Source organism: Pan paniscus, chromosome X (genome assembly GCF_029289425.2).
Source record: "Pan paniscus chromosome X, NHGRI_mPanPan1-v2.0_pri, whole genome shotgun sequence".
Lineage (NCBI taxonomy): Eukaryota > Metazoa > Chordata > Mammalia > Primates > Hominidae > Pan > Pan paniscus.
Genome location: NC_073272.2, coordinates 92,091,963 through 92,108,733, shown reverse-complemented (window position 1 = coordinate 92,108,733; position 16,771 = coordinate 92,091,963). Strand labels below are relative to the sequence as shown.

At 35.0% G+C, this 16,771-nt stretch overlaps 1 protein-coding gene across 3 annotated transcripts in view; it reads right to left on the bottom strand.

Annotated features, from left to right (window-relative positions):
• Positions 1 to 16,771, bottom strand: part of PCDH11X (protocadherin 11 X-linked) — an 827,978-nt gene that overhangs the window by 81,365 nt on the left and 729,842 nt on the right. The window lies entirely within an intron of this gene.

The window sequence follows — 16,771 nt, the reverse complement described above, 5'->3', positions numbered from 1 at the left end:
TAGGTATGTGGATTTGTTTCTGATTCTCTATTCTGGTCCATTGTTCTATATGTCTGGTTTTTTTTTTTTTGCCAGTGTTATGCTATTTGGGTTCATATATCTCTGTGGTATAATTTCAAGTCAGGTAAGGTGATTCCTCCAGTTTTGTTCCTTTTTGCTCAGGACAGCTTTGGCTAATCTAAATATTACAGGGTTCCATATAAATTTTAGGATTGTTTTTCTCTTTCTGTGAAAAATATCATTGGTATTTTGATAGAGATTGCATTGAATCAATAGATTAATTTAGGTAGTATGGACATTTTAACAATATTGATTATTCTAATCCATAAACATGAAATATCTTTTTATTTTTATTTTTCTCTTCAATGTCCTTTATTAGATTTTATAGCTTTCATTGTAGAGTTCTTTCACTTTTGGGGGGGAAAATCTTCAGCACATTGGTCTGGGCCAAAATTTCTTAAGTAATACTCTAGAAGCACAACGAAATGAAGCAAAAAAAAAAAAAAATGGACAAATGGGATCACGTAAAGTTAAAAAGCTTCTGCAGGATGAAGAAAATAATAAACAAAGTTAAAAGACAATTCACAAAATGGGAGAAAATATTTGCAAACAACCTATCTGTCAAGGGATTCATAACCAGAATATATAAGAAGATAAAATAACTTCATAAGAAAAAATTCAATAATGCAATTCGAAACAGGCAATAGATTGGAGTAGATATTTCTCTGAAGAAGACATGCAAATGGCAAACAGGCATGTGAAAATATGTTCAACATAATTGATAATAAGAGAAAGGCAAATCAAAACTACAATGAGTTATTATCTTACCCCAGTTACAATGACTTTTATCCCAGCCTGGGCAACATGCACAGCCCTGTCTCTACAAAAAATACAAAATTTATCCTAGCATTGTGGCATACACCTGTAGTTCCAGATACTGCGGAGGCTGAGACAGGGAGATTGCTTGATCCCGAGAGGTCAAGGCTGCAGTGAGCCATGATTGCACCACTGCACTCCAGCCTGGGTGACAGAACAAGACCCTGTCTCAAAAAAAAAAAAAAAAAAAAAAGGCTTTTATCCAAGAGACAGGCAATAACAAATGCTAGAGAGGTTGTGGAGAACAGGGAAACCTCGTACACTGTTGGTGGTTAAGATGAAAATTATTATAAACAATATGGAGAAGATTCTGAAACTTCCACAAAAACTTAAAAATGCAGCTACCATATGGTATACCAATCCCACTACTGAGTATATACTAAAAAGAAAGAAAAAATCAGTATATATCTATCCAGCAAAAGTTCTGAACAAGGATGAGATGGCTGAAATGGCAGAAATAGAATTTAAAATATGGGTAGAGATGAAAATCATTGAGATGCAGGAGCACATTGAAGCCCAATCCAAGAAAGCTAAGAATCACAATAAAATAATACAGGAACGGGCAGATAAAATAGCCTGTATAAAAATGTACATAAACAATCTGATAGAGCTGGAAAACATACTACGAGAATTTGATAATGCAATCGTAAGTACTAACAGAAGAATAGACCAAACTGAAGAAAGAATTTCAGAGCTTAAAGACTGGATTTCAAAAATAAGACGTTCAAACAAAACAGAGAAAAAAATAGAAAAAAGAATAGAATAAAAAGGAAGAAAACAAACCTCTGAGTAATATAGAAATATGTAGAGAGATCACATCTATGAGGAACACAAACTTATGAGGGAGATGGCGTATCAAACCCCGTAAAACAAAATACTTTTTAATGACCAAATATCAAGTTGAAAGGATGAACTCTGAAATGTATTTTATTCACCAAGCTTATGCAAAATTTTTTATAAGGTAATTAAGCTTCTTAAAATCTTTTGTCAATTTTAGGATAGGAAAGACTTAAGAAGATTATTTTTGTGAATCTAAGATCATTACATTTAAATTAGAGTAGTGTTCTCAAATGTGTATTCTTACTGGTACTATATGGCAGTATTGGATCGTATTCCTATCTTTGCCTCAATTTCTAATTGACTAATACTCAATGATATGATCTAATTTAATTTACATATCAAATAACTTTTTAGTTCAAGGGTACATTGGCAGGGTTGTGTGTGTCATAGGGGTTTGTTTTACAGATTATTTCATCACCCAGGTATTAAGCCTAGTACCCATTAGTTATTTTTCCTAATCATCTCCCTCCTCTCACCCTTTACCTTCCAATATGCCCCGGTGTCTGTTTTTCCCCTCTATATGTCTATGTATTCTCATTATTTAGCTTACACTGATAAGTGAGAACATGCGGTATTTGGTTTCCTGTTCCCATGTTAGTTTGCTAAGGATAATGGCCTCCGGCTTCATCTGTGTTCCTCCAAAGGACATGATCTCATTCTTTTTTATGGCTGTGTAGTATTCTATGATGTATATATACCACGTTTTCTTTATCCAGTGCACCATTGATGGGTATGTAGGTTGATTGCATGTCATTGTATTATGAATAATGCTGCCATGAATATACATGTTCATGAGTCTTTACAGTAGAATTATTTATATTCCTTTGGGTTTATACCCAGTACTGGAATTGCTAGGTTGAATGATAGTTCTGCTTTTAGCTCTTTGAGGAATCATCACACTACTTTCCACAATGGTTGAGCTAATTTACATTGCAACCAACAGTGTATTAGTGTTGCTTTTCTCTGCAACCTTACCATCATCTGTTGTATTTTGACTTTTTAGTAGTTGCCGTTATGACTGGTGTGAGATGGCATCTCACTGTGGTTTTGATTTGGCATGTGTTTGCAGTGGCTGGTACTGGTTGTTCCTTTCCATGTTTAGTGCTTCCTTCAGGAGCTCTTGTAAGGCAGGCCTGGTGGTGACAGAATCTCTCAACATTTGCTTGTCTGTAAAGGATTTTATTTCTCCTTCATTTATGAAGCTTAGTTTGGCTGGATATGAAATTCTGGGTTGAAAATTCTTTTTTTAAGAATGTTGAATATTGGCCCCCACTCTCTTCTGGCTTGTAGAGTTTCTGCTGAGAGATCTGCTGTTAGTCTGATGGGCTTCCCTTTGTGGGTAACCTGACCTTTCTCTCTGGCTGCCTTAACATTTTTTCCTTCATTTCAACCTTGGTGAATCTGACAATTATGTGTCTTGGGGTTGCTCTTCTCGAGGAGTACCTTTGTGGTGTTCTCTGTATTTCCTGAATTTGAATGTTGGCCTGCCTTGCTAGGTTGGGGAAGTTCTCCTGGATAATATCCTGAAGAGTGTTTTCCAACTTGGTTCCATTCTCCCCGTCACTTTCAGGTACACCAATCAAACGTAGATTTGGTCTTTTCACATAGTCCCATATGTCTTGGAGGCTTTGCTCGTTTATTTTTACCCTTTTTTTCTCTAAACTTCTCTTCTCGCTTCATTTCATTCATTTGATCTTCAATCACTGATACCCTTTCTTCCACTTGATCGAATTGGCTACTGAAGCTTGTGCATGCATCACGTAGTTATCGTGCCATGGTTTTCAGCTCCATCAGGTCATTTAAGGTCTTCTCTACACTGTTTATTCTAGTTAGCTATTCATCTAATATTTTTTCAAGGTTTTTAACTTCCTTGCGATGGGTTCAAACATCCTCCTTTAGCTCAGAGAAGTTTGTTATTACTGATCTTCTGAAGCCTACTTCTGTCAACTCGTCAAAGTCATTCTCTGTCCAGCTTTGTTCCATTGCTGGTGAGGAGCTGCGATCCTTTGGAGGAGAAGAGGAGCTCTGGTTTTCAGAATTTTCAGCTTTTCTGCTCTGGTTTCTCCCCATCTTTGTGGTTTTATCTACCTTTGGTCTTTGATGATGGTGACCTACAGATGGGGTTTTGGTGTGGATGTCCTTTTTGTTGGTGTTGATGCTATTCCTTTCTGTTTGTTAGTTTTCCTTCTAACAGTCAGGACTCTCAGCTGCAAGTCTGTTGGTGTCTGCTGGAGGTCCACTCCAGACCCTGTTTGCCTGGGTATCACCAGCGGAGGCTGCAGAACAGCAAATATTACTCTGCACTATGTTTCTATACAGCACTCAACATCTTTTAACATGCTATAAAATTTGAGAGAGCAAATTAGCAAATAATAAAATTTGCTTATCTTATATATTTATTGTCTTTCTTTCACCACTAAAATTTAAGTGCCTGTCCCCTTTGAAATCCTTGCTCTGGATTTACAGGTCTTCTGTCGGTTCTTCCAACATGCTAAGCATGTTCATTTCAGGGCTTTTGTACAAGCTGTTTTCTCCACCTAGAAATCCTTCCCACATCTACACACCCAGTGCTAATAAACCTTCAGGAATAAACTGAAATATTACTTTCACAGAGAGACCATCTGTAACATCCTCAGCTTTCTTGATAGCACACTCTTTTATGTTAAGTAGGACATTTTTTTTTCTAGTTTGTCCTCTGGTAGACCTCAACTTCCTAGAGCAGGACCTGTTATAGAGTATTCAAAATATTTATTAGGGACATTTTTATTGTACATATAAAATTATGTGATAACATCACAAGTATTATGGCTATGTTTTACTATAATTTACCTTTTTTACTTTTTCCTCCCAAAGACATTTAATTTATATTCTGTTTTGAAAATGATATTGTGTTCTAAAAAGCCTGTTATTGTGTGGGGGTAATATGGTTTGGCTCTGTATCCTCACCCAAATCTCATCTTGTAGCTCTCATAATTCCCACGTGTTGTGGGAGGGACCCAGTGGGAGATGATTGAATTATGGAGGTGGGTCTTTCCTGTGCTGCTCCCATAATAGAGAATGGGTCTCATGAGACCTGATGGCTTTAAAAACAAGAGTTGCCCTGCGCAAGCTCTCTGTTTGCCTGCTTCCATCCATGTAAGACATGACTAGCTCCTCCTAGCCTTCTGCCATGACTGTGAGGCCTCTCCAGCCATGTGGAATTGTGAACCCAATTAGACCTCTTTCTTATGTAAATTGCCCAGTCTTATGTATGTCTTTATCAGCATGTGAAAAGGAACTAATACAGAGGGAGAATTGGTGGAGTTTTCTATTCCACCATCTTGCTTTGCCTTCTCCTTTTTTTTTTTTTAAATGAAGGAGGAGAACTTTCTTCTTGTTAAATATATTACTCCCCAACTTATCCTACATCCCTTTTAATATATTATTAAATCTCACTGCTTCCAAAGGTGAGCATCTTTTCACTTTTCATGTTGTTTTTTTACATGAACCTAACCTGTATCTCTTCTTCCATTTCTACTCTTTCCTAATTTATTCTTCTCAGTACAACTAAACATATCTTGTCTTTACTGTCTATTCTCATATATGCTTAAATGCAGTATAGACTTAGTGGATGATAATGATTGTATGGTGTCCATTAGCATATTGTATTTAATAAAGAAAATTTTCTTTAAGAAATAAAGGAACCTTAGAACTACTCCTTGTATTTGAATAATAAAGATATCATTATGTCTCTAATTTCTTAAGGAGAAAATAAGTCTAATAAAAATTTAGGCTAAGGCAATAATCTCTGTCTTAAAAGAGTTTCCTATTGATGTCCTCTCTCTCCTTCTCTGGGTAACTCTGGGAGAATAAGAACTATATTTATCAGAAGCCAAACTTTATACATCAGGTAAATAATGGCAACTTGAAGTAGAAAAAGGCAGACCAGATCCTTTCAAGGTATCAGAGGTCCTAAATTAAAATGTATTTCTATTGGTATATCTTTCTTTCATGAAATTCCACTTACTAGACCTTATTTTCTCCAGTGTCCACTTTGTCCCTGTAGTATTGAGGTGGCTCTGTGTTATCATCACCAATACATTATAGTAACAAGACAGAAATTCTATTTATTCTTACAACACCAATGGAAAGTACACATTATATTATCCACACTAGTGAGATTAATTAACTCAAAGATATTTTTATTTCCAGTCCCTTGGGCATACTGTTAGGTCATGATCTTTCATGATTTTTTCTCTGAAATATAATTGACTTTATTTCTGTGACAATATAAGGCTCTCACTAAATCCAGAAAAGCTCAGAACTAAGGAAGATTATATAAATGGGTCAGTCACTTAATATTAATATTTTTCATTTCAAGTTCTCTGGTATGTCAAATATTGTCAATTTTTTTTTCAGTATTAGTATCAGTATTTAGCTGCTTATTTAATATATTCATTAAAAAACTTCATATGTCAATTTTTCATAAAATCTGGTTGAGGAAATTTTCATAGCATGATACTCATTGTTAATAGCAAATAAGATGGCTTAAGCTAATAATATGTATAAATATCTTTATGAATTAAACACATAAATTCACTAACGGTCTTCACACAGAGTTCAGATGTTCAAAAAACAGTAAACTTTAGTCAATTATTTACATTACAGGAAATTATATTCACCTATGGAGCTAATAACTTTGACATCTAAAGTTAAGAAAAATTGGAACACTGACATTCTACTGAAAGGAGTCTCTGGCAATTTTGATAGTACCTATGTATTCCTTACCCTTTGTTCTTGGTACACTGCAGAGTTTTACTTACAGAGTTAATTTTAATTTGAGACATCACATTTAGTCTTAAATTCTTACAAGAAATCTCATAGGAGTTGATAAAACTCTCTGTGTGTGCACACACATGCACTTTTAAATTAATGCTTCATTCCTACTAAGTTGATTTTTTATGTGGTTTAAGGAAGCCTTTCTATTTCTAGTGTTTTTCTCACATGTGGGAGCTTCATTGAAGTGTTTCTCGCAATATAAAAATTGTAATTTTTGAAAATAATGCATTAACATGAGGGTTAAGAAAAACCTACCATATTATATTAACTTGAGAATTATAAAAAAAAATTGCATTCTATATTGGCCACCAATATAGTTTAAGATGCACTGAAACGATCTCCATCTATATTACTTTCCATATGGAAAAGATAATTTACAATGCTTGAAGTTTTGTAAACAACCTGATAACTAAATCTGATAATTTCATGACTAATACAATTGTTTCTATGGTAATCAGTTTTAGAAGAGATGAAAAAAAACTTAAGCTAAAAACAATCGATTCAAATATTCATCACCCAGGTGATAAAATATTATATCTTTGGAATATTTGTGGCTGAAGCATTCCTTCTACATCTTTTAAAATGTCTGCCATCTCATTCTTCAAGCACCGAACTATTGTGAAGAATTACTGTAACTTATGTACTAGAGGCCATAGTATCTTTAAAAGGGGCATGCATGACAAAGAATTAGGAAAATGCTAAACTTACTCTTAGTATTGCAAACACCCATCTCTGGGATTTCTCCTGCCTAACAGCTATAGATTAAATCTATCATCGTAGGAAGGTTTTTATAAACGGTAAAATAACAACAATGCAAGGCCTGTTTTGGTGGGGGTGTATGCTCTTCCCCACCATTTCCTAGAAGTTTTGCATTCATACACTTTACAGGTAAAAGAGCAAGGGAATCCAGCTGTTTGCAAAATAGTAAATATACAAATGATTTTGAATCTTTGAAACAATTTGTACTCCCCCATAGATAAAGCCTAATTAGAAGGGTTAATCTGCACCTCGACTTTGGGGTTTAAAGAACAATAAACAAAAATTGCTAATCTTTAAAAAATGTTTTCTGTCTTTGAGAACCATCTAAATTGAAAGCCACTTCTTTGGTTCAAAGGTTTCTTTTCTTTTCATCAGAGTATTTTGAATCACTTGTTTTTATATCCTTAGGTCTATTACATACTTTTTAATTTACAAACCCATATGTCACAAAAAAGAGGTCAATGCTCGCTAAGAAATGATATTTTATAGAGAAGTCCTTTGACTGTTTATTTCTGGTAAATCCTCACATAAGGTAACTTTCGATTATTATTTCTACCAAACCTAGAAAAGAACTGTTATCATCAATAATGGATGTCATTATTGACTCAAGTCATAGATAATTCCAGTTTTCTGTTCTTATTCCCAAACACAATAGACCACTGCACCTTATTTATTTATTTTTACTTTTAAAAGTATCTCCTTGTATTAGTCTTCAATAGAACATACTTTAGGAAATGCTGGTCTCTGCTTATCGATCTTCGAGTAAGGTAATTATTTTTTTCTTTTTCCTCAATCACTGACACTTAGCCAACAGATGTGTGACCTGTTCTGTGCTATTTATGTCGAATTATTCATAATTTTAAATTCCTTAATCCTCTGCACATTCTCTCCCATCTCAATGCTACTCTGAGCAAGACCCTAGACTGGCTATAACTCCTATAGTTGCTCTTTATTATCATAGTGTGAACGCTATATAGCATTACCAAGATCTATGAACACAAATAATAGAGAAGTAAAAATCTAGAAAGCTTTAGGATTGGTAATGGCACTAAATAATACATACAGATTCAGTGGACTGTGATTAGCATTTCTCTGAAAGGTATCACAGGCATGTTCCGCTGTTAGAATAACCTTTTCAGCCATGGAATAAACCTAAATTAATGATGGAAACCATGACTAATGCATCTAGCATTAATAACTCATCCAGAAACAAACAATGGTGATGTGCTTGTTACATCAACACAGATTGCTCGCTAATCACTGCCTATTTCGGTAAACATCAATCCTACTGTGTTTTTTTCTCCAGAAAATTTTTTCATCCTATAAACCCCTAAAAATGGCAACTTTCCACAGTGTGAAATATAATGCTTCAGGATAAAGTGGTGCATTAAAGCATTCTACCCTTTAGTTCAGACAGCGATCTAAATCTAATGTAAGGCTGGGTTTGTTTAAAGTATGTGGATCTAATTATCTCATGCAGCATATCCCTCTGTGACCTTTATCAATCCTGCACTTATCTTTCACCAATTAATAATGTCACAAATAATAGGGCTTAACATGCACCTTATTTTCTGGGTCTTAATGCTGATATTCTCATTTTGTCACCAGAGTTACAGTATGTATTTGTAGGTAGTATTTTTAAAAGACAACTGAATGTTCTTTTTTTCATACTTAAAACTTCATTAAAACATTACGTCTTCTTTTCTTAGAGATTTTGACATAATAATTTGAATTCTTATTAAAATATAGAGAAATATAATAACACTGTCAGGATTATATGGAAATGGGTTGAACTGGAATTTCTCTAAGGATTCCCATCACAACTTAGGACTCAAGGCTGGGAGTGGTGGCTCATGCCTGTAATCCCAGCACTTTTGGGAGGCCAAGGCAGGTGGATCACCTGAGGTCGGGAGTTCGAGACCAGCCTGACCAACATGCAGAAACCCCCTCTCTACTAAAAAATACAAAATTAGCCGGGTGTGGTGGTGCATGCCTATAATCCCAGCTACTCGGGAGGCTGAGGCAGGAGAATCACTTGAACCCAGGAGGCGGAGGTTGCGGTAAGCCAAAACTGCGCCATTGCACTTCAGCCTAGGCAACAAGAGCGAAACTCCGTCTCAAAAAAATAAATAAATAAAAATAAAACAACTTAGGACTCATTAAATACATGTAGGATATGCACATGTGCGTATGTCTGTATATGTGCGTGTGCATATAATTTTTATTTTCTTAAACTAAATCTTCTCTTTAATTTTGCTAGGTACATTATGTATACTCCTGTTCTAGAAAAATGACGCAAATTCTTTTAATCAAATAAAGAGACCGTTTTCACTATTAATCCCCCAGTTATCAATCTCATTCTGTTTATGATTCGTGTCTGGGAATAAGAGTACATTTAGAAGTAGTTCTAATAATTCACCCCGAAATGTAGAATGCCCCTTATGCTAAAAGAGCTATCTTGAAATATGTCAGATAAGGGTCCACTTAATTCACTCATGTACTCTTTCATTTATTCATAATAAATCTATAATTTGTTTTTAAATATGCTGGATATTACTGCTTGAAATGAAGAAACTTAGTTCTGTCAGCAAAGTAAAGTTCAGATATTTGGGCTGAACAATTCAGTTGGATCTTGAAAACATGAGTAAATGTTCTTCCCAAGAAATACTCAATTATGTTAGATCCCTTCTCATGGGCAGGATTTTTAAATAGGAGAATATATTTTATGCGTTGCTCTTTTAAAAAGTATTTTCTTTTAGCTTTAGGGTCTGATAAATGTTTTAAAGTAAATTAATTTTAGGGCTAATTTTCTAGCTTATTATAGTAAATAAGACTGGCTCATTTGAGACAGTGTCTAGTGCTTTAAAATAAGTTATAACCTTTCTAAAGATATGTTAATAATACCATGTGTAATTTAGCAAGAAAAAATGTGTTCACTAATTTCAAATATTCTTCATGGGAATTGAAATCATAATACTTTTATTTTTTTAATTTCTAATTTTTTATTTAATTTTTGTGGGTACATACCAGGTGTATATATTCATGGGGTACCTGAGATGTTTTGATACAGGCATGCAACGTGAAATAATCTCATCATGGGGAATGAGATATTTATCCCCTCAAGCATTTATCCTTTGAATTTAAAACAATCCAATTACACTTTTTAAGTTATTTAAAAATGTACAGTTAAGTTATTATTGATTATAGTGACGCTATTGTGTCATCAAATTGTAGGTTTTATTTATTCTTTCTATATTTTTGGGCCCACTAACCATCTCCACCTCATCCCAAACCCCGGCTACCCTTCCCAGACTCTGGTAACCATCCTTCAACTTTCTACGTTCCTGAGTTCAATTGATTTTATTTTTAGATCCCACAAAAAAGTGGGAACATGCAATGTTTGTCTTTCTGCACCTGGTTTATTTCACCTAACATAATGATCTTCAGTTCCATAGGTGTTGTTGCAAATGGCAAGAGCTCATTCTTTGCTATGGCTAAATAGTATACCACTGTGTGTATGTACCACATTTTCTTTCTCCATTCATCTGTTGATGGAAAGTTGGGTTGCTTACAAATCTTAGCTATTGTAAACAGTGCTGCAACAAACATAGGAGTGCAAATGTCTCTTCAATATACTGTTTTCCTTTCTTTTTGGTATATATCAAGCAATGGGATTGCTGGATCATATGGTAGCTCAATTTTTGTTTTTTTGAGGGAACTCCAAACTGTTCTCTATAGTGGTTGTACTAATTTACATTTCCACCAACACGGTACTAGGGTTCCCTTCTCTCCACATCTGCACTAGCATATGTTATTGCCTGCCTTTTGGATAAAAGCCATTTTAACTGGGGTGAGAGGATATCTCATTGCAGTTTGGATTTGCATTTATCTGATGTTCAGTGATGCTGAGCACTTTTTCAGATGCTTGTATGAGATTTGGGTGTCTTCTTTTCAGAAATGTCTATGGATATATTTTGCCCATTTCTGATGGTATTATTAATATTTTCCTATTGAGTTATTTGAGCTCCTTATATATTCTGGTTATGAATCACTTGTCAGATGGGTAGTGTGCGAACAATGGCTCCCCATTGTAAACATGAACTATTAAGCAAGCAATTAGAGTAGAGCTTATTAAAAAATCTCAATTCTCCTAAAGTCTTAGCTTCACGAAGGAATTTGAAAATTCTTCTTTTCTTCACTTCATTTTTGCCACCTACAGTACTCCAAAGGCTGCTAATGATCATAGAACTGGAACCATATACCAAATGTTATGTTGCAGGTTGTAGAAGAAAAAAGAAAAAAAATGCTAAAGTCAGCCTACAAGGACATACATCTCCCGTGATGAATTAAGAATGAATTTTATTTTAAGGGCAGATACTCTTCAAAGTTCAGATACTGACCTATTATATTCTGATACCTGAAAAAGATTTGGCTACAGGGAGCAACAGGGAATCTGGAGCCCAAGTACTGAATTCTATTTGTTAGTATTGTATCCCAATTCATTGTTAGGTCACCCTGTAGCACTCCGTGTTTAATCTTCTAAAATTTAAAAAATTGGAGCAAAAAATAAGAAAATGACCCAATGAATGAATTCCATGCCCTCACGAAATTTGCATTATTATTGAAATATTTTTCTTTTAAATGGTTATCAATTAAAACTCAATAAACTAGCTTCAAGAAAGGATATCGTTATAATATTTGTAAGGCAAGGTTGATAAAGAATGTATTAACTTTTCAATATTCAGTTGTGTACATGGTTGGCCAAGAACTGATAAGATAGTAATTCTACTTTTTTTTTTTTTTTTTTGAGAAAGAGTTTTGCTCTTGTAGCCCAGGCTGGAATGCAGTGGTACAATATTGGCCCACTGCAACCTCTGCCTCCTGGGTTCAAGCGATTCTCCTGCCTCAGCCACCCATGTAGCTGGGATTACAGGCATGCACCACCACTCCTGGCTAATTTTTGTATTTTTAGTAGCGATGGGGTTTCACCATGTTGGTCAGGCTGGTCTCGAACTCCTGACCTCAGGTGATCCACCCACCTCAGCCTCCCAAAGTGCTGGGATTACAGGCGTGAGCCACTGCGCCCAGCCAACTCTACTTTTTTTAAAGTCTTACTTTGGTAATTTCATGCAGTATCACTTTTGCAAAAACATTGAATTATTTTTATCTTCTTTACATTGTTCTTATGTCTATAAAGTAGAAAAACAAGTTGCAAACAAAGACATAATTCAGGAAGGAAAATCTAGCAGTTGAGAAAAGGATTCAAAATTAATAAGAGGGTTATGCTAATGTTAATTGTAATACTGCATATAGATACAAAGGTTAAGTTCATTTAATAAAAATGAGGTTTAAGTTCATTTTGTGGGTTGATTGAAGACATGTAGTAGTTTATGAATATTCTTCCAAGTTTCCATTTAAGGATTCCTTTCTGGCACTGTTTTATATTAACTGAGTAGGGAAAACATTTAGGTGTTCCCAACTCTCAGAGTTAATTCTGTGGTAGGTTGAGGATTAATTATTAGAAATCATAGAGTTCCTCATAGCAAAAACACAAGGTCCTGATTAGAGACACAAGCACATGCCCTGTACTAAATTTTAGGTATTACTATACACATACACTTGTACAGATGATACCCTCTGAATTTTCTATGCTGCTATTAAGTTAACTTTAGTTAGTTATCACATCTCAAGGGAATGGCAAGTCACAGAATGGCAAGAGATTGAAACAAGAGTCTATTGAAGGGACAAAGAACAGAATACCAGATGATAAATTTAATTAGTAATTGGTCTTAGAAAAAAAAAAAGGTCAAATTCATGCTGAAAACTACTGCTCCAATGAAACTAAACACAAATCTCTTTTTAAATGGGTACAAAAATAGGGATGGGGTTACTGACAACTGGGCAGTTGCTATGGGCAGTAGATATCAATATGGGCAGTAGATACCCATATTGGAAGATAACATGTCAGAAATCAGAATATAAGCCAGAAAAATAAATATGCTTGTCTCATTCGTTTTACTATAATGTGTATTTGCAGAAGTCGCTTCTGAAAAATGAACAGGCAAATAATTCAAATTTTGGATAAAAGACGTAGAGTAGAATTTGGACATCTGGATTTTCCCCTATTAACCTGATTTATGTCTTGATGTATTTGCTTCAGATTATAAACCCCGATTCGCAACTCTAGAGCAACTTAAAGCGAGAAGATGGAAAAGAGATCTTTTGTTTAAAATCAATGAAGATAAAGGCAGAATCACGGTACTGAGGTATAATAGTATTTAACATTTAACTCCATATAATATGTAATAAATGAAAACAGAAATTTTGCTCTGTGTAGTTTTGCATTTGAAGCCACTTTTGAAATGTTCTCGAACACCAATCTCTTGTCTTCTGTGCTAAGCGTTTACTCATATGGCTTGTAACCTCCCTAGTACTGCATACAGAAAAAAATTCTGATCTCAGAAAGAACTCACCTTAATTGAAAAATTGATTCATAAAAAAGAATCTAAAATGGCCTATTTCATTTGAAAAAAAATGCTAAAAATTACATAAAAACAAATGTATGATGGATTGTGAGGTGAAGGATAATAAAAAGAAGAAAAACAAAAAGAGAAGAAGCTTTGGATTGGGGAGTAAGAAAAGTGAAAATAAAAGAAAGAATTTCATGACAATGCGAACTACCAGAAAGGCATACTGATTCACTGCTGCAAAACCTCTATCTCTGGAAGTCTTTAAAAGAAAAGATAAGTGTTCATTACAGTGCCTGACCCTTCCCTTAGAGAAGCCCTGTGAACTTTATGGGACAGAGTGACGAAAGCAGATAAGGAAAACAGTGGAGAAAATCTCTGGCATCCACCACTGAGTCTAGGAGGGAATTTTGGTGGTCACATATCCTGTGACCTTCAGTTAAGACTGCAATAGCACTAGTTAATGTCAAATTTCAATCGTCATTCAACATGTTTTCTTCTGAGATCTGAGCGATGTCTAACGTTACTCTTGCTTTTTATAGAAAGAAAATGTAGCTCACAGCTCTCTAACACCTTAAGAGGGAAAAATGAAGAGGAAATGACTGGATGCAATTTAATAATATAAAATTTTAGAGCTAGACTAATAGTAACTATTCCCTGTATATCTAGAAAGGGATTCAAAGAAGCCAGTGGGCTGAGTACTATGCAAAAAAAGGTGACTCATCCAAACTAATAAATATCATTATTTTGGTCAAAAAGCAGTGCATCACTGAGAAAAATAGATATGACATTGGATAGCAACGACAGAATGGATTGCCTGTCGCTTTGATGTTATTCTGGGGGAAAAGACATTAAAATAAGACACATTTTAAAAGATGTGCATATCATTAAAATAGTGCAGGAGGCCTTGCCTCTTATTTTCTTTCCTTTATATTTAGCTCACTCTCTGAATGGCCCATCTATGGCAGATTTGTCAGAAAGCCTTACTTTCTTAGTGGCCAAATCTTAACTGCTGAGAATAACTCTTGGATACATTTCATCCAAGTGATGTAAAGTTCTGGGAGAAGCATTATTCTTAGGGTCAGACTGACTTGGCCTTGATTTTTTGTTTTGGCACTTTATAATTTTTGATCTTAGGAAAGTTAATTAACTCTCTCACCACAATATGTTACCCACTTTTTCTTAAGCTCCACAGTGAGTTTGGAATTCCTCTTCTTCAGAAGGACTATTTTGAAAATTAGATATAACATCTGTAAATTGCTCAGCGCAGCATGTTGTAAACACAATAATATAACATTTACAAGCATACCACATTTTACTGCACTTCACTTTGTTGTTCTTTACAGATGTGTTTTTTACATATTGAAGATCTGTGGCAACCTTGTGTCCAACAAGTCTATCCATGCCGTTTTTCTAACAGCATGTGCTTACTTTGGGTCTCTGTGTCACATTTTGGTAACTCTCACAATATTCCAAATGTTTTCATTATTATTATATCTGTTATGGTGATTAGTGGCCTTGGATGTCACTATTATAATTGCTTTTGGATACCACAAACCAGGCCCAGATAAGAGGGCGAACAATCAATAAATGTGTGTGTTATGATTACTCCACTGACCAGCCATTTTCCCATCTCTCTCTTTTTCTTCTGGCCTATTTCCTGACACACAACAATATTGAAATCAGGCCAATTAATAACCATAAAATGGCATCTTACGTGTTCAAGTGAAAAAGAGTCAGGCATATCTAACTTTATATCAAAGGTAGAAATGATTAAGCTTAGTGAGAAAGACATGTCAAAAGCCAAGATAAGCCAAAAGCTAGACCTCTTGCACCAAATAGTTTGCCAAGTTGTGGCTGCAAAGGACAAGGTCTTGAAGAAAAGCAAAAGTTATATTCCAGTTAACACATTAATTACAAAAAAGCAAAAGAGCTTTACTGCTAATATTGAGAAAGTTTTAGCGGTCTGAACAGAAGATCAAACCATTCCCAACATTCCTTTAAGCTAAAGCCTAATCCAGAGAAAAGATTAATTCTATGAAGGCTGAGAGGTAAGGAAGCTGCAGAAGAAAACGTTGAAGCTAGCAGGGGTTGCTGGTTCATGAGGTTGAAGGAAAATAGCTACCTTCATAACACAAAAGTGCAAAGTGAAGCAGCAAGTGCTGATGAAGAAACTGCAGGAAGTTATCCAGATCTAGCTAAAATAATTCATGGAGGTGGCTACACTAAACAGCAGATTTTCAATGTAGATGAAGCAGCCATAGAGTGAAAGAAGATACCATGTAGGACTTTCATAGAGAAAAGAAGTCAATGCCTAGCTTCAAAGCTTCAGAGGACAGGCTGAGTCCCTTGTTAGTAGCTAATGCATTTGACAACTTTAAGTTGAAACCAGTGCTCACTGACCATTCTGCAAAACCTAGAGCACTTAAGAATCACGCTAAATGAACTGAGCCTGAACTCTATAAATGGAACATCAAAGCCTGAATGACAGCACATATTTTCGTAGCATGGTTTACTGAATATTTTAACCCAACTGTTCAGATCTGCGGCTGAGAAAAAAAGATTCCTTTCAACATATTACTGCTCATTGCCAATGTACCTGGTCAGTCAAGAGCTCTAATGGAGACATACCAGCAGATTAAAGTTGTTTTCATTCTTGCTAACACAACATTCATTCTATAGTCCATGAATCAAAGAATAATTTTGATATTCAAATCTCATTATTTAATAAATATATTTTCCATGGGTATAGCTGCATTAAATTGTGATTCCTCTGATACATCTGTGTTAAATAAATTGAAAATTATTTGGATAAGGTTCACCATTCTAGATGCCATTAAGAACATTCATGATTCATGGGAGGGGGGTCAAAATACTAACATTAACAGGAGTTTGGAAGAAGTTTATTCCAACCCTCATGGATGATTTTGAGAGGTTCAAGACTTCAGTGAAGGAAATCACTGCAGATGTGGTGGAAATAGCAAGAGAACTAGAATTAAAAGTGGAGCCTG